Below are 15,764 nucleotides of genomic sequence, written 5' to 3' on the forward strand. Positions count from 1 at the left end.
TATCACAAAATGTAAATTTGGGGAAGTCAAAGTGTTTGTGAAAATTTTCTTTTTTTTTTCTTGTTAAAACTTCTCTTGGGTCAGTGGATCCTGGTCCAAGGACTCTTGGGCCAGACTGAAGACTGGGTAAGTGAATGGAATTTGATAGACAAATTTTCTCTCTCTCTCAGCAGCAAGGTCAGCAAAGCCAGTGTCACATAAGCTGGCAGGGACCATGTCCAGGACAGGTAGGGTACATCTCCAAAACCTTGAAGATAGCGTGGCCTGAGGCTCAGTAGGACTGACACTCTGTAGACTTGAGTCTAAGAAAAGAAAAGGGACAGACCCCGAACAACAAGTCAGCACAACCCACCCCTTTTCACTCTGGGGTTTTCAAAAATCAAAAAGTTCCTTGATGTTTTTGTTTTGGGTTTAGATTTCCATTGAAAAACAAAAAGTGTTTATGAGAAATTAAAACACACACACACACACACACACACACACACACAAATTTGATGTTTTTGGACATGCTCTCCTTCATAGGAAGTAAGGCCTTCCCATTTTCCCAAGAAGACTGTCTATAATCTTTAAGGTCTATAGCCATCATTAGTGACTCCCCTGAAGACAGGCTCTGTCAGCGGGTGATTCCACCATCATGGCACATGCTTCACTTCACCATGTCTCTTCTGGCTGTGGAAGGTGGGACCATGGTTGTGGAGAAAAGCTTGAAAACAGAGGGTCCCCTAAAGGCTCTGACACAGCAGGCAAAAGACAAGAACCCAAACATATTGCTTTAAAACAGTGCATGATTTTTAAGCCAATCTCATGATTCTGGGACCTGATTCCTGATGTTTCAACTATTGAAGTTGGCAAGAGATTCACCGGTCCCAGACAGGCTTGAGCTGCACATCATGTCCACAGGGGTTGTCCTACCAGAGCAGCTGCACACCACATTGTGTTCCCAGGGGTTCCTGTAGGCCTCTGAGGCCTGTTTCTACCTTCTCTCATCCAGCAACTGCCTGCTAGGGACAGTGTTCTCTACCTGCAGCAGACAGAACAGCTAAAAGCTGAGAGATGCTTACAAGCCTGTGTGAGAGGTTTCGAGCCACTGGAAATCCGATTGCTTTGTCTCCGTGGAGAAATCAGACATCTGGGCTGGTCCAGAAGATCAAAGAGGGAATCTACATATTGACGGCTTTCATCACACATAGACAGTTTTGGAGACTTTTGTTTCAATGAAGTACTGCTCAGCAAATCATCTGCCTCTGAGAACTTCAAAGGGAAAACGTCATAAGGGGTAAAGAGGTCCTCTGCCAAATGAATGATATTCCCATACACAGGTCCATGCAGAGCCAACATGGCCAATGTCTCTTCACAGTAGTAAAGGGACGAGAGAAGTTAGGCCTAAAATTAATCAATAAGGGTGAGGTCTCAGAAAACAGGTCAAATCATTGAGGGACAGAGGTCAGAGAAGACCCAGGAAATGTTCAAGCCATAACCCAGATGAGTGAGGCTCAGAATATCAGTGAAGTATATTTATGCATATGAACCTCCTGGGGAAATGTCCATGCTGCCTGGAGGAGAAGTCAAAACCAGCTCCCCACTCCATACATTTCAACGTGGCACATGGGGTTGCAGCACCACTCAGGATCTGGCCCTGCTGCTCCTCCATAATTATGGAGGGGAGGATGAGCCAAACCTGACAGGTCATGCAACCCCATGTGCCAGCTCACAACACCCAGAGCAGGGAGCCGAGCCCAGCCCCATGGAACAGCAGCTGCTGCTGGTGGGTGTGTGAGGTGCTGGCTCACTCTCCAACTCTGGGGCTGCCCCTCTGCACCGGTCCAGGATTCTGTATTGTGGTGCTGGGGTGGAGGGTGCAGATAGGTCACGGTGGGTCACAAGAAAAGTAAAATGCTGTTACTGGGCAGTCTTAGGAAAAGATGGGGGAACCGCTGCTCTAATCTACCTAGCTCGGGTACCAAAGCAGTGAAGCTACTTCAGCAGAAGCTTCAACACAGGCTAGTCCCAGGCTAGCACAGGGTTCTGGATGGGCTTGTACAGAGCTGATGAAGCGCATGGTGCTCTGGCTTCACTGCTCTGATACCTGAGCTCGCTAGATTAAAGCTAGAGCCAGTGTGACAGCTCAAGCTGTGATCACACCCTGCGATTACAGTGTAGATGTACTCTCCAAAGTGAAACAAAAACCAAAGGCAGATGAATTGCTAAGTTATGACCACTGCAAAGAGGTCTGGACAAAAGGGCAACATCGGACTTCTCCAGGAAGCTGCACTGGGTGGTTTCAGGTGATCTTAGCCTAGACCCCAGGCTGTTGTTGAAGGGGTCCAGACTAGTCATCCCCACATGGGTGTAAAAGGACATTCTCCAAAAACTGCACAGGGGCCACCAACCCAGCCCCAAATGCACAGAAACAGCTCAACAGTCAGTTCAGTGGCCTTGCCAGAGGAACAAGTACCAGAGAGAGAGGTGAGAACTCTGAGATCTGCATTCACATGAGAACCAACCAACCAGAACCATCGTTACCTTCATTGCCCCAGATACACCATGGTGGAAAGATCTTCTCCAGCTGGCTAATGGAACCTCCCTTCCATTCACTGGCTCCTTGTCAAGATTTACTGAAATAGCCAAGGTGCTGATCACTACATCTCAGACAGTGGGGTCAGGAGGAAATCCATGTTTGACTGCAATGGAATCCCACTGTAAGTCTGCTCTGATAATGATCCTCAGTTACTATCGGACACTGTTACATTTACAAATCCCTGCAGTTTCACCATGTTACATCAGTTCCCAGTTTTCATAAAACCATGGGGAAGCACAACTCTCTGTGAAAACAGTGGAACAAATTCTTACAATATCTGGCCCTGTTCCCCTGCTTGCCAGCACCTCTGGCAAAAGGATTCAGGCCCAATGAGTAGCTGAGTTGAGTTCCATCATCCCAACCATCCCTTCACTATAAGATCTTAGTTGGACTGAATTTCTAATGCTACTAAGAAAGGAAGAACAATCTAAAAGCCGTCAGAAGAGAAACTTTGTCAGGAGTCACAGACTCAATCCCCTGAGGGAGCTGAACACAGGAGATCGGGTATGGTTGAAAGGCTCTGCAGAAGAAGGAATAGTACAGGCAGAGCTGAACACTCCTCTATCTTACCCTGTTGGAGTTCTGGAGTATCATTTCACACCAGGTTTTTTCAGCAGGTAAATCTCACGGAGCACTCAGATCCGTACTTCCGGGCTGAACCTGTGAGTAACGAGCCCCCTTCTCAAATAGACCATCCACCATCTCCTCCGAATCTGACTGAAAGGAGACAGCCAGCTAGATCTAAGAGCCTCCCTCCTTCCTGAAAGATTAGGTCAGACCTTGGGTACCTGAGGAACTCAGGGATTTAGTAGCCAAGTGCTTTACTTGGGCAAAACAATCCCCTGGCACGAGACTGAAGGGTCAGGCAGCCTTCCCAGCCTTCACTGGGCTGTTTTTAATATTCTGTGTTGATGTTTAGTGCATGGCTGGATCGATGAATGATTTATTTTCATTCCCTCCTCACAGAGGAGGATTTTGTCTAGGGACACTTTTAGACAGGCCACTAGGGGGCCTTAAAGAAGAAGTACACAGCTGCAGGCAAGGAGGAAATTAAGGTTATTCTGTTATTTACCTGCCCTTTAGCAGACGCTGTGAATTCAGCCGGCTGGGCTGGAAGGCTGCACAGCAGCAATGAGATTGATTCAGGTCACTGGGATCAGGGAGGAGTTCAGATGTTAATGGCTCACACTGCTGAAACTCATGCAGGAGGCTCTAGCTGTCTGCCACATCAGCCATCTCTCCTGCAGGGAGCTGAGACCCTGCATTCACTATGGCACTAACCAGCTGTTGGCATCAGCACATCTGTGACACTGGACTAACACTGTGAACTTCCTGAGCCCAGCCTGGATCTGTGCTGTCGGTCACATGCACAGGAAGGGAGGGGTCCTTCAAATGCAGCCAGAGAGAAAAAATCATTATAAAAAAGGCTCACAAATGCTGAACCCCTTGTGGGAATCAAGCAGGCAGTGACGTAGTGGTAAAAAAAGGAGGTGGGTGAACTTCCAAACTAATCTCCATATTCCCCAAAGGACACCTGGATAAACACTGTTTACACTCGTTTACTCCCAACTACACGACTGCAGGCCGGTGCCGAAGGATCAACTTGGATGCCTAATTCAGGCTGCTGGTTTTGAAAACCAGGCATTGAGCGTGTTCCTCACAGAGTTTGCAGGCCAGGGACTCTCTTTTATTATGTATTTGTACTGTACAATGGGGCCCGAATCCTGACTGGGGCTGTTGCCCCTTTTCCACCCAAGCAGCTCGTCAGAGTTTGGGGCTCTGGGGCTGTTCCAGCTGGAAGCAGAAATTGTTGGTGTCTGGTATTTTCTCTGGTGCAACCTTGGTTGTTTCCAAGGAATGTACAAAGTCTGAACACAGGAGGGACTAAGAACAGAAGGAGCCGTTTTTTTAGTTCACTAGCCCTCAACTTCCTTAGCTAACGGACCCTCTCTTTAGCACAGGGGTCTGCTCTATGAAGGGCCTGTCCAGCCAGGGAGCAGGAGGCTCTGGCCTAAGGAGAAGCTCAGCAGGCAAGTGTAGGGAACCAGCTGATCCAGCTAAGCAGCAGCTAATGCGTGGCTCCAGTTCCCAGCTGGAAGATGTAAGAGAGGACCCAGGCCTGGGGGAAACAAAAGACAAACACTTCCCTGAGCAGTAGGAGGAGGAGAAGGCTACAATAGTGCAGGGCCCTGTAGCCCCCTGAGGCAAAGGGAGGGCTGTGACCCTTGAGCTATTGGGGCTAGAGGACCCTGAAGTATCAGCCCAGGTCAGGACTATCACTTGTGTTACTTTTCCATATGCCTTGTCTTTGTGTGGCAGAGGAATAACAGAGGTGACTAAAGCAGAGTCGGGTGGGGCTGGTTGATTTGCCCCCAGGCCGGTGGACAGGCCCAGCGGAAGGGTGGAGAATGCAGGCTGTGTCTGCCACTGCCCAGGAAACCATGGATCTTGAATCCTCTTTACAATGGAGGGGGGAGCAACTGTAGCTACAACATGAGCAGCTGCAGCAGATTGTGACCCAACAGCAACAGTTACACCAGAAGCTTCAGTTACAACAACAACAGTGCCAGCAAAAGCAGCAGGGAGCAGCAGTGGTTTATGCTTCATCTGGAGAACTGGAGCCCACAGGTGAATGCGGGGCTGTGGTTTCCTGTGTGGGAGGAGAAGCCCTCACCAAAATGGGGACAGAAGATATTCTTGAGGCCTTCTTAGGGACTTTTGACCAGCTGGCCAGGGCATACTATTGGCCCTGGGAGGAGTGGGCCACTAAGATTGCTCCCTACTCAGCAGGAGAGGCCTAAGCAGCATGTCATGACCTGGGGGTTGAGATGGCAAAGGACAATGGGACACTGGAGCAACCCTACTAGCCTGTCTAGGACTTAGTGGAGAGGGCTATCATCGTCCATTCAAACATGAACCCATTGGCTCTACATTTCCCACTGAGGGCTGCAGCCCAACGATTCCAGGATTTGTGTTCTCTTCTTGGCTGAAATCAGAAACTTATTTGCCAGTGGAAATGGTGATGTTAGAACAGTTTTGCCAAACTATCCTGGGGTGGCCTAAGTTGTGGGTTGGCTGCCACCGGGTGACTTGCAGTCTGCCTCATAGAGAACTTTCTGGAGACTGAACTGGAGCGTGAGCCCCTGGGAAAAGCTTAGGAATACTTGTGGCACCTTAGAGACTAACAAATTTATTTGAGCATAAGGTTTCATGAGCTACAGCTCACTTGGCAATCAAACACCCACAGATCTCTAAAGGGGCCGAATTGGTCTTTGTAGAGTGTATTCATCGGGATGTTTGGTCCTATCCTGTGGCTAAAGTCAGGTTAATGGTCTGGAGCAGCAGGTTGAAATGTCAATGGCAACGGCCTGACTCCTAGCCTACCTGATGGTATTGGGCTGGGACTGGGGACCTGTAACCAGTCTTGTGAGGGTAGCTGGGAAGGCGGGGTTGGCACTTAACCTCCTCTTGGCATCCCAATTTAAGCTTAAAGAAATTTTCCCCTTTTCTGACCCTGAGCTGTTCGGTTCCAAACCAACGTGCTGCTGGGAGCAGTGTCAGGCCTGAAGGGTCAGGGTGCAGTGCAGTTTGGAGCTCCCTGAAGAGCAGCCACAGGCACAGCCTCCTCCTCGGGACAACCCACTGGCCTGAGAGGAGGGGCCCAACTTCATCCAGAGTCAGAGGGAGGAGCCAGTCTTGAGTCTTCCATATGGCTGGTTCACTTGGTCACATGTATTGTTGGTTGCTCCTGACCAGGATGCCCAGTACCGCCATTTTGAACTAAAAGGGGATCTCTTGGTGTGTGTGATCCGGGACAAAAAAAACAGGACCTGTCAAACCCAACTCCTGGTCCTTAAGTTGTATTGGAACTAAAGTTGTATTGGAACTAAGTGTTAAAACTGACCCAAGATGTACCGTGGTCCTGTCACTTGGGAGTGGAAAAGACCCAAGGGAGGATTCTGGCCCAGTTCTTTTGGCCCTTGGGTATATAGCTTGGGTATATAGCTATATGTTATAGCAACCTGAAATATTATTGTTCATCCTGTCCAGAATGACAACTGGTGGCCCCAGAGCCAGCCCACAGGGCCCCTCAGTCCTCTTCTATTGCTGAGAAGCCCATTTGCCACCATTGGGGTTGACCTCTTGTGGTCCCTGGAACCAAGTTCAATCTGATGCCAGTTTATGTTAGTGACTGTTCATTATGCCACTTGGTAACCTGAGCCATAGCCCTGTGCTCGGCAGTGTCCCAGACACAATCGCTACCCAATTAATGGATGTGTTTGCAAGAGGCGGGTTTCTAAGCGTTCTCCTGACAGACCAGGCCACAGCTTTCATGTCCCAGTTAATACCTCACTTTTGTGGTCTCCTGAAAATGTACTCAGTTAAAACCTTTGTTGCCCGCAAACAGACGCTCTGGTCGAGCAGCTTAACCCTACATTAAAAAAGATGTTTCAAAAATTTGTAACTAAGGTGTAACACTCTGCACCTTATAGTCACCATAGTAATATCATTATGAATATGGTTATGAGATGATTGTGATATTTTTTGGACAAAGTATGCCTTGCGAGACATTTAAAAAGTCTTCATCGGTTACAATTTAACAGGATATTAATGTTTCTGGGCTATCTTTATATCTGGAGTTATGAAGTTTTGCTCAGCATCTGTCACTGAAATATGTTGTGAAGTTAAAAACACCCAAAACCAGCCTTTCAAGTACAACAATGAAAAGGCCAAACAGTGTTAATGGCCGATTGAGGGAAATACACTCACAAGAATTACCCCAGGAACCGGGTACCATAGAAACCTCTCAGAGATAGCACTACGCAATAAGGACTGTTTCAGTCAGGTCACAGCAAAAGATCTTTCCAGGAAGATGGAAGAAGCTGTAAAAGGGGGAAGTGATATCACTAAGGGGCCTCACTCTCCCCCTACAGCACAACACCTGGAAACACCTGAGGAACAAAGACTGCACTGGGGAAGGGGGGTGCCAAGCAGGAAAGAAGGAAGGCTGCCTGTGTATGGAAGCTTGGTGGACTACTTGTACTATCCAACAGGGTGAGACGCAGCTTGATTCAAATCCATTCCAGTTTAGAGAACTTAGATTGTGTTTTTTGTTTTATTTCCTATGGTAATCTACTTTGATCTGTACACTATTACTTATAATCACTTAAAATCTATCTTTCTGTAGTTCATACATCAATTTTATACTTTACCTAAAAGCTGTGTGGTTTGAATGAAGTGCTTGGGGGAAAATCTCAGTTCAGTTAACAAAGTTGTGTGCATTGTCCTTTCCACATTGAGGGAGGGGTGGATTGGGTAATAAACTCATATACTGATCAGGCTTTTGACCAGAGCAGGATAGTGTAGTTCAGGGGTCTCAAACTGGGGGTTGTGACCCCTCAGGGGGTCATGAGGTTATTACATGGCAGGGGGGTCACAAGCTGTCAGCCTGCACCCCAAGACCCCCTTCACCTCCAGCTTTTATAATAGTGTTAAATATTATTATTTTTTTTAATTTATAAAGGGGGTCACATTCAGAGGCTTGGTATGTGAAAGGGGTCACTAGTACAAAAGTTTGATAACCACTGGTGTAGTTCATGGGGGCAAGGCTGGGGAGCTGGGGGTATTTTGTCTGGAGTTTCTCGCTATTGTTAATTCATGAGTGTCTCTGGGAGCATTTATGCAATCTAGCTGGGTATGGTGCTCCACATGCTGTTGTGACGAGTGAAAGTAGCACCTGGAGGGGTCTACTGGTTGTCACTAGCAAGGCATTATGAGAGACAGCCCAGGCTGGAGAGTTAAGGGAGCACAGTGGTACCCCAGTTCCAGGCTGCACCATGGGAATGCCCATCACATAAGGAATCCCAGAATTGGGACAAAATGTCCCTGAATATGTAGTCTGCAATTCAGGAGGTCCCACAATCCTCCACCAGCTTTTCACCCTTTCAATTGCTGTACAGCAGACAACCCCAGGGGGTCCTGGATCTTTCACAGGAGTCTTGTCAGGAACAAGGCACATCTAGCCAGAGAGCAATCCAGCGTGTCCTCAAGTTGAGAGAGAGATTGGATCTGGTAGGGGGCTTTGCCAGGGAGAAGCTGAGAGTGTCGCAGCACTCCCAGGAACAAGAGTGCAATAGAAACACCAGCCTCTGGGTTTACCAGCTGGGGGATGGGGTTCTCCTGCTGCTGCCTCTGCAGAACGCAAACTGCTGGGAAAGGGGCAAGGGCCTTTTGAGATCGTGTGGGGTGAGCTACAAGTTTCAATTGGTGGGCAAGCACCGGGGGTCCCAGATATATCATGTCAAGCTGCTGATATCCTGGAGGGCCCAGAATGAATATCTTGCCCATATCCCAACAGCAGAGGCAAAATTGGGTCCCCAGGGGTCAGAGACCGGGTCTTTCACAGAGATGCCTCTCGGGGAAAACCTGTCCCTGGCCCACCAGGAGGAGGCCAGAGAATTGGTCAAGCGTTTCACAAATGTCCTTACTACTAAACCAGGGTGGACCCACCTAATTGAACACCTATACATCTGGAATCTGAGAGCTATGTCCACAAGGGCTGCTTCCAGGGACAGGAGAGGTTAAAGGACACCTCCAAGAAAGAATTACAAATTGTGTTGCAATTGGGTGTATCTGAGGAATCAAATAGTGAGTGGTGCAGCCCAGTTGTGCTGGTCCCTAAGCCAGACCACAGCATTTGCCTTCACATTAATTTTCACAAATTAAATGCAGTGTCAAAATTTGATGCCTTCCTATAGCCCGGATCAGCAAGATGCCTGAAGGCCTGCGGAAGGCTCATTACATCACCGCTCTCAGCCTTACAAAGGGCCATTGGGCAATCCCCTTGTCACCTGACTCCAAGGAGTTAACTGCATTCACCATGCCCTATGGGCTGTACCACTTCCAGACCTTTTCATTCAAGCTCTATGGAGCTCTTGTGACACTTCACAGACTCATGGATAAAGTACTTCTGCCCCACAAAGCATATGACACTGCATACGTAGGCCGTGTCTGCACTTAGAAGCTTACAGCAGCACAGTTGTATCGATTCAGCTGTGGTGCTGTAAAAGTGTCCGTGTAGCCTTGTTATGCTGATCAGAGAGAGCTCTCCTATCGACTTAATAAAAGCAGCTCAAGAAGCTGTGGGAGCTGTGTTGGAGGGAGACACGAGTGACATGAGTGCTTATGCCGGCAAAACTTTTGTCACTCGGAGAGATGGGGGGGGTTGTTTTCACATCCCTGAGCAACAAAAGTTTTGCCAACAAAACATGTAGATGTGGCCTTAGATGATGTAATGATCTATTCCACCACCTGGGCAGTGCACCCACATTGTGTCGGTGCAATACAGTAACTCCCCACTGAATGTCCTCTCACTTAACGTTATTTCTATCTTACTTCCCTGCTCCATTACAGAACATGCTCCATTTTAAAGTTTGTGCAATGCTTTGCTATGTCGTCGTTTGGCCGCCTGTTTTGTCCACAGCTGGCAGCCCCTCATCACCTCCCATATGCCCCCCCACAGCACCTCCCACCTCCTCTCCCACCCTGCAGATCAGCACCTTCCCCCACCTCCTGCCCATGGCAATCAGCTGGCTTGCGGCATTCAGGAGGGAGCGGGGGAGGAGCAAGGACTCGGCGTGCAGGCTTCCCCCCTCCCCTGCCTCCTGAATGCCGCAAACCAGCTGATTGTCGTGGGCAGGAGGCTGGGGAGGGAGGGGGGAGGCTGTGCACTGGGTCCTTGCTCCTCCCTCCCCTGCCTCCTGAGGACTGCAAGCCAGATGATTGCCACGGGCAGGAGGGAGGGGGGAGGAGCGAGGACACAACGCTCCTCCCCCCTCCCTCCCTTGCCTCCTGCCTGTGGCAATCAGCTGGCTTGCAGTGTTCAGGAGGCAGGGGAGGGAGGGGGAGCCTGCACGCCATGTCCTCGCTCTTCCCCACTCCCTCCTGCATGCCGCAAGCCAGCTGATTGCTGCGGGCAGGAGGCAGGGGAGGGAGGGAGGAGGAGCAAGGACGTGGAGTGAGGAATGAAGAGGCGGGTTAATGGTGGGGGCTTGGGGGTAGGGGTGGAGTGGGCGGGCCAAGGGTTGAGCTGCCCGCCACTGGTGCTTGCAGAGTAGGGGAAGCTGCTGCTGTTCAACATGCTTCTCCTAGCCTACAGCACCTTCAGCCTCCTTGCCTGCCTCATCTCCAGTGCCAGTGGGCTGTGCCTGTGTGGGGTAAGGTGGGGGACCTCCCAACTATAGTACTGTGTTGTATGGCAAAAAAAAAATTCCCTGGAACTTAACCCCCCAATTTACATTCATTTTTATGGGGAAATTGGATTCGCTTAACATTGTTTCACTTAAAGTCTCATTTTTCAGGAACGTAACTAAAAGGTTAAGTGAGGAGTTCCTGTACTCCCGTCCCTTTGAGCTGTGAGTCTCACAGCCAACCCGGCCAAGTGCCAGACTGGCTGCACGGAGATGACATACCTCAGCTATACACTGGGGAATGGGAGGATCTAACCCTTAATAGAGAAGGTAAAGGTCTTCATAGAATATCCCCTCCCCACCACAAAGTGGCAAATAAAATCTTTCCAGGGGTTGGCTAGGAGGCACCAGTGCTTCATACCCCACATTGCTATGATTACAGCCCCACTGGCATAGCTAATGTGCAGCCAGGCACCCCAAAAGATGCTGGGAACCTCTGCGTGTGTGGCTGCGTATGGTGAAACAAAGCCAATTCTCTGCAGTGCCACAGCCAGGGAGCACTGTGGAGAGTAGGGGCTGCAGGAAGTGCTGCCCAAGGGAAACAGAATGACAGTACCCTGAGGCCCTATGATTGACCAAGCACCCTATTTAACCCTGGAGCGTGCCCCAGGTAGTTTGTCTGGGCGACCGCACAGACTGTGGGCCTGCTTTGACACCTGACGTCACCTTGATTCCTGATCTCCGGTCTCTGTCCCTGGTCTGACTCTTGCCCCTTGCCTCCTGATTCCAGCTTAGTACTACCTCTGATCTCTAGTATCTGACCCTGACTCTTGCTTATTGAACCCAGTTCTAGCAATTCCTCTCACCCCGGCTCATCAACGACTGTCCCTGATGTGAGGACCCCATCCGAGCGCTGACCGCTAGGCCAGAGCGCCTATACTCTGGTCCCTTATAGTTTGCCCAGACCTACTTCCACCCCACTCTGCAGAAACCCCTTAGCTGCGATATGGAAGAGGCGAATGTGCCATCACCCACTGCACCCCATGTGGTATGAATCTACAGAATTCAATCACACAACTCCAAACTAAGAACCGTACGGTACGGTCCCAAGTGGTGCAACTCCTAGAAGAATATCAGACACTCAGTGAGGAGCTACCATGGTCCCAGGAGGAGAATTCCATGCTCCAGGGTCAAGCTGGGCTTGTGCCCTCTGAACAGGGCGTTGCAGTATCACTACCTGAACATATTAATGTTGGGAGCCACAAGAAGTTCAGGGGGTTCCTGAACCAATGCCATCTCCTATTCCTGCTCTGCCCTCAAATGTATCCTAGAACTAACTGAAAGGGACCTCAAGAGGTCATCTAGTCCAGTCCCCTGCACTCGAGGCAGGACTAATGTCAAGGTTCCTTCCCCACTGTGAACTCTAGGGTACAGATGTGGGGACCTGCATGAAAGACCCCCTAAGCTTATCACCTTTATGCTACCACCACCAAAGCGTCTAACAAAAATAACAGGGGAAGTGCCCACTTAGAAACGTCTCCCCTCCAAAAAAATATCCCCCCAAGCACTACACCCCCTTTCCTAATCCTCACCGATTTGCATAGGTGAACACAGACCCAAACCCTTGGATCTTAAGAACGATGAAAAAGCAATCAGGTTCTTAAAAGAAGAATTTTAATCAAAGAAAAAGTAAAAGAATCACCTCTGTAAAATCAGGATAGTAAATAACTTACAGGGTAATCAGATTCAAAACATAGAGAATCCCTCTAGGCAAAACCTTAAGTTACAAAAAGACACAAAAACAAAAATATACATCCCATTCAGCACAACTTATTTTATGAGCCATTTAAACAAAACCGAATCTAATGCATATCTAACTAGATTGCTTACTAACTCTTTACAGGAGTTCTGACCTGCATTCCTCCTCTGGTCCCGGCAAAAGCATCACACACACAGAGAGGACCCTTTGTTCCTCCCACCCTCCAGCTTTGAAAGTATCTTGTCTCCTCATAGGTCATTTTGGTCTGGTGCCAGCGAGGTTAGCCTAGCTTCTTAACCCTTTACAGGTGAAAGGGTTTTTCCTCTGGCCAGGAGGGATTTAAAGGTGGTTAGCCTTCCCTTTATATTTATGACAGCTAAGTATTATCTAGACCATCCCTGACAGGTGTTTGTCGAACCTGCTCTTAAAAATCCCCAATGATGGAGATTCCACAACCTCCCTAGGCAATTTATTCCAGTGCTTAACCACTCCGACAGTTAGGAACTTTCCCCTAATGTTCAACCTAAACAGCCCTTGCTGCAATTGAAGCCCATTGCTTCTTGTCCTATCCTCAGAGGTTAAGAAGAAGAATGTTTCTCCCTCCTCCTTGTAACAGCCTTTTATGTACTTGAAAATTATCATGTCCCCTCTCAGTCTTCTCTTCTCCAAACTAAACAAACCCAGTTTTTTTTCAATCTTCCCTTATAGGTCATGCTTTCTAGACCTTTAATCATTTTTGTTGCTCTTCTCTGGACTTTCTCCAATTTGTCCACATCTTTCCTGAAATGTGGCCCTCAGAACTGGACACAATACTCCAGCTGAGGCTAATCAGCATGGAGTAGAGCAGAAGAATTACTTCTCATGTCTTGCTTACAATACTCCTGCTAATACATCCCAGAATGATGTTTGCTTTTTTTGCAACAGTGTTACACTGTATGTATCATTTTTATATTCAAAGTTATGAATATTAGCTGTGTACTTTTTTGATTCTGAGTAGGTTTTAGTGAAGCAGTTGGTCAGCTTCCTGAGAAAAGCCTATTCTCAGTAAGTGCCCAATCAAGAAGCCCTTAAGCCAACAATGAACTTGGAGACATTAATCCATATTTGGGCTTTTCCAGGAATGTGGCTTGGCTGGTAAGGAACTCAGTCATGCATGGACATGTGACTTGTCCAGGTGACTCCAAAACCCCATTTTGTAACTGGGCTTTACATAGGAGAGAGGAGGGGGTCTCCACCCACAAGAGAAAGTCTATTTAAACCCCTGGGAGACCCCTCCATTTTGTCTTCAGCTTGCTAAAGAGAGAGCCTCTCCACCTCCAAAGATACCTGAAAGAAACTGGAACAAAGGACAGTAACTACAGGGGGTGTGAGTGGTTGCTGGACCCAGACTAGAAGGAGACTAGTCTGTAAAAGAGAGTTTACTGGAACTGGTGAAGTTTTATCTGCATTCAGTTTGATTAGACATAGACTTGTGCATTTTATTTTATTTTGCTTGGTAACTCACTTTGTTCTATCTGTTACTACTTGGAACCACTTAAATCCTACTTTCTGTAGTTAATAAAATCACTTTTTACTTATTAATTAACCCAGAGTATGTATTAATACCTGGGGCGGGGGGGGGGGGGACAGCTGTGCATATATCTCTATCAGTGTTATAGAGGGTGAAAAAATTATGAGTTTACTCTGTATAAGCTTTATACAGGGTAAAACGGATTTATTTAGGGTTTGGACCCCATTAGGAGTTGGGCATCTGAGTTTTAAAGACAGGAACATTTCTGTAAGATGCTTTCAGTTAAACCTACAGCAGTTAGGGGACGTGGTTCAGACTTGGGTCTGGGTTTGCAGCAGGCTAGCGGGTCTGGCTCAGACCAGGCAGCGCACTGAAGTCCTAAGCTGACAGGGCAGGAAAACAGGAGCAGAAGTGGTCTTGGCCATCAGGTGGCAGCTCCCAGGGGGTTTCTCTGATCCAACCCATCACAGTGTCTCAGTGTTTCCACAATTTCTAAAACACACATTTTTGTAAGAGATGGTCTCTTCTGCCCAGTGCTGGGACTTATGAGGTGGTGGTGCTGTGATCTGATTGACAGAGGTTGGTGGGAGGAGTTCTTAGAGGGGTCACATGACCCTCTTCTGGGCGGTTCATCCCACCCCAGAACCTGCCCTATTTTGGTCAAATATGTTGTCAGGGCTGTTCTCTGTCGCCAAAATGGAAACCAACTGGTAGAGGGCATTGGGGGGAGTTCTTAGGGGGGTCACACAAACCACTTCCAGATGGGTCACTCCATCCCAGAACTCTCCCGATTGGTCAAATATACTCTCGGGAATGGTCCCCAGCAGCTGAAACCCCTCCTGGCTGATAGAGAGCAGTGGGAGGAGTTCTAAGAGGAGGTCACATGACCCACTTCTGGATGCAAAACCTCACCCTGGATCTCCCCATGATTGGTCAAATTGGTTTCAGGGCAGTCCTAGGGGAGTGAAACCCATCCTGATTGGTAGAGGGTGGTGGGAGGAGTTCTTAGAGGTGTCACATGCTTCTGGTCATGTGTCTGGCTTGACCCCAAAAGTAATATCCCGGGGGGGACTCTCCATGACAGGTGGGTGGGGATCAAGGGGTGGGGCTAATTTTGATTGATGGTAGGGCCCTTATACTACTTTAGTGCAATTTCCTGTTTTGTCATTAGTATTTGTTTAAGTAGTGGGAGGGCAGAGTGAGTGGGAATGGCAGTATTGGGGCTGGCAGTTTGGTAAAAATAAGGAGAGGGAAGAAACGGGAAGAGGCACACTTCCTCCCCTGCCAAGCTAGTCACTCACTGTCAAGTGTTTTTTCCGGAATCATAACAGAGCAGAGTCTCAAGGAGGGATACGAAGGAGGATCAGGTGTTGGTTGCACATATTTTCTCAGGGAGTTTTCTACATTCAGAAAGGGCAGCATGGGAGAAAATGAAAAATATAAAGAGTTAAAGATGTTCCCATTAATCCAAGTATTTATAACAGTTCTCTTGAAGAAGAGCAGGAGATAGGTGTGGTGCCAGCCAGTCATTGTTCTGTGCTATTCCCTTGCCTTGTGCCTGTTCCTTGAATTGTCTGTGTCCCATGAATCAAGTACACTTGTTTCCAAGGAGCCCTCCTGCTGCTGATAGCACTGATGGGCATGATGTGTGTAGGACCTCCTGCTATTGCAAGAGAGGGTCATGGCCAACTCAGGAAGCCCTAAGCTCTGCCTCTACCACTAAGAATC

This window comes from Eretmochelys imbricata, chromosome 1 (genome assembly GCF_965152235.1).
Source record: "Eretmochelys imbricata isolate rEreImb1 chromosome 1, rEreImb1.hap1, whole genome shotgun sequence".
NCBI lineage: Eukaryota > Metazoa > Chordata > Testudines > Cheloniidae > Eretmochelys > Eretmochelys imbricata.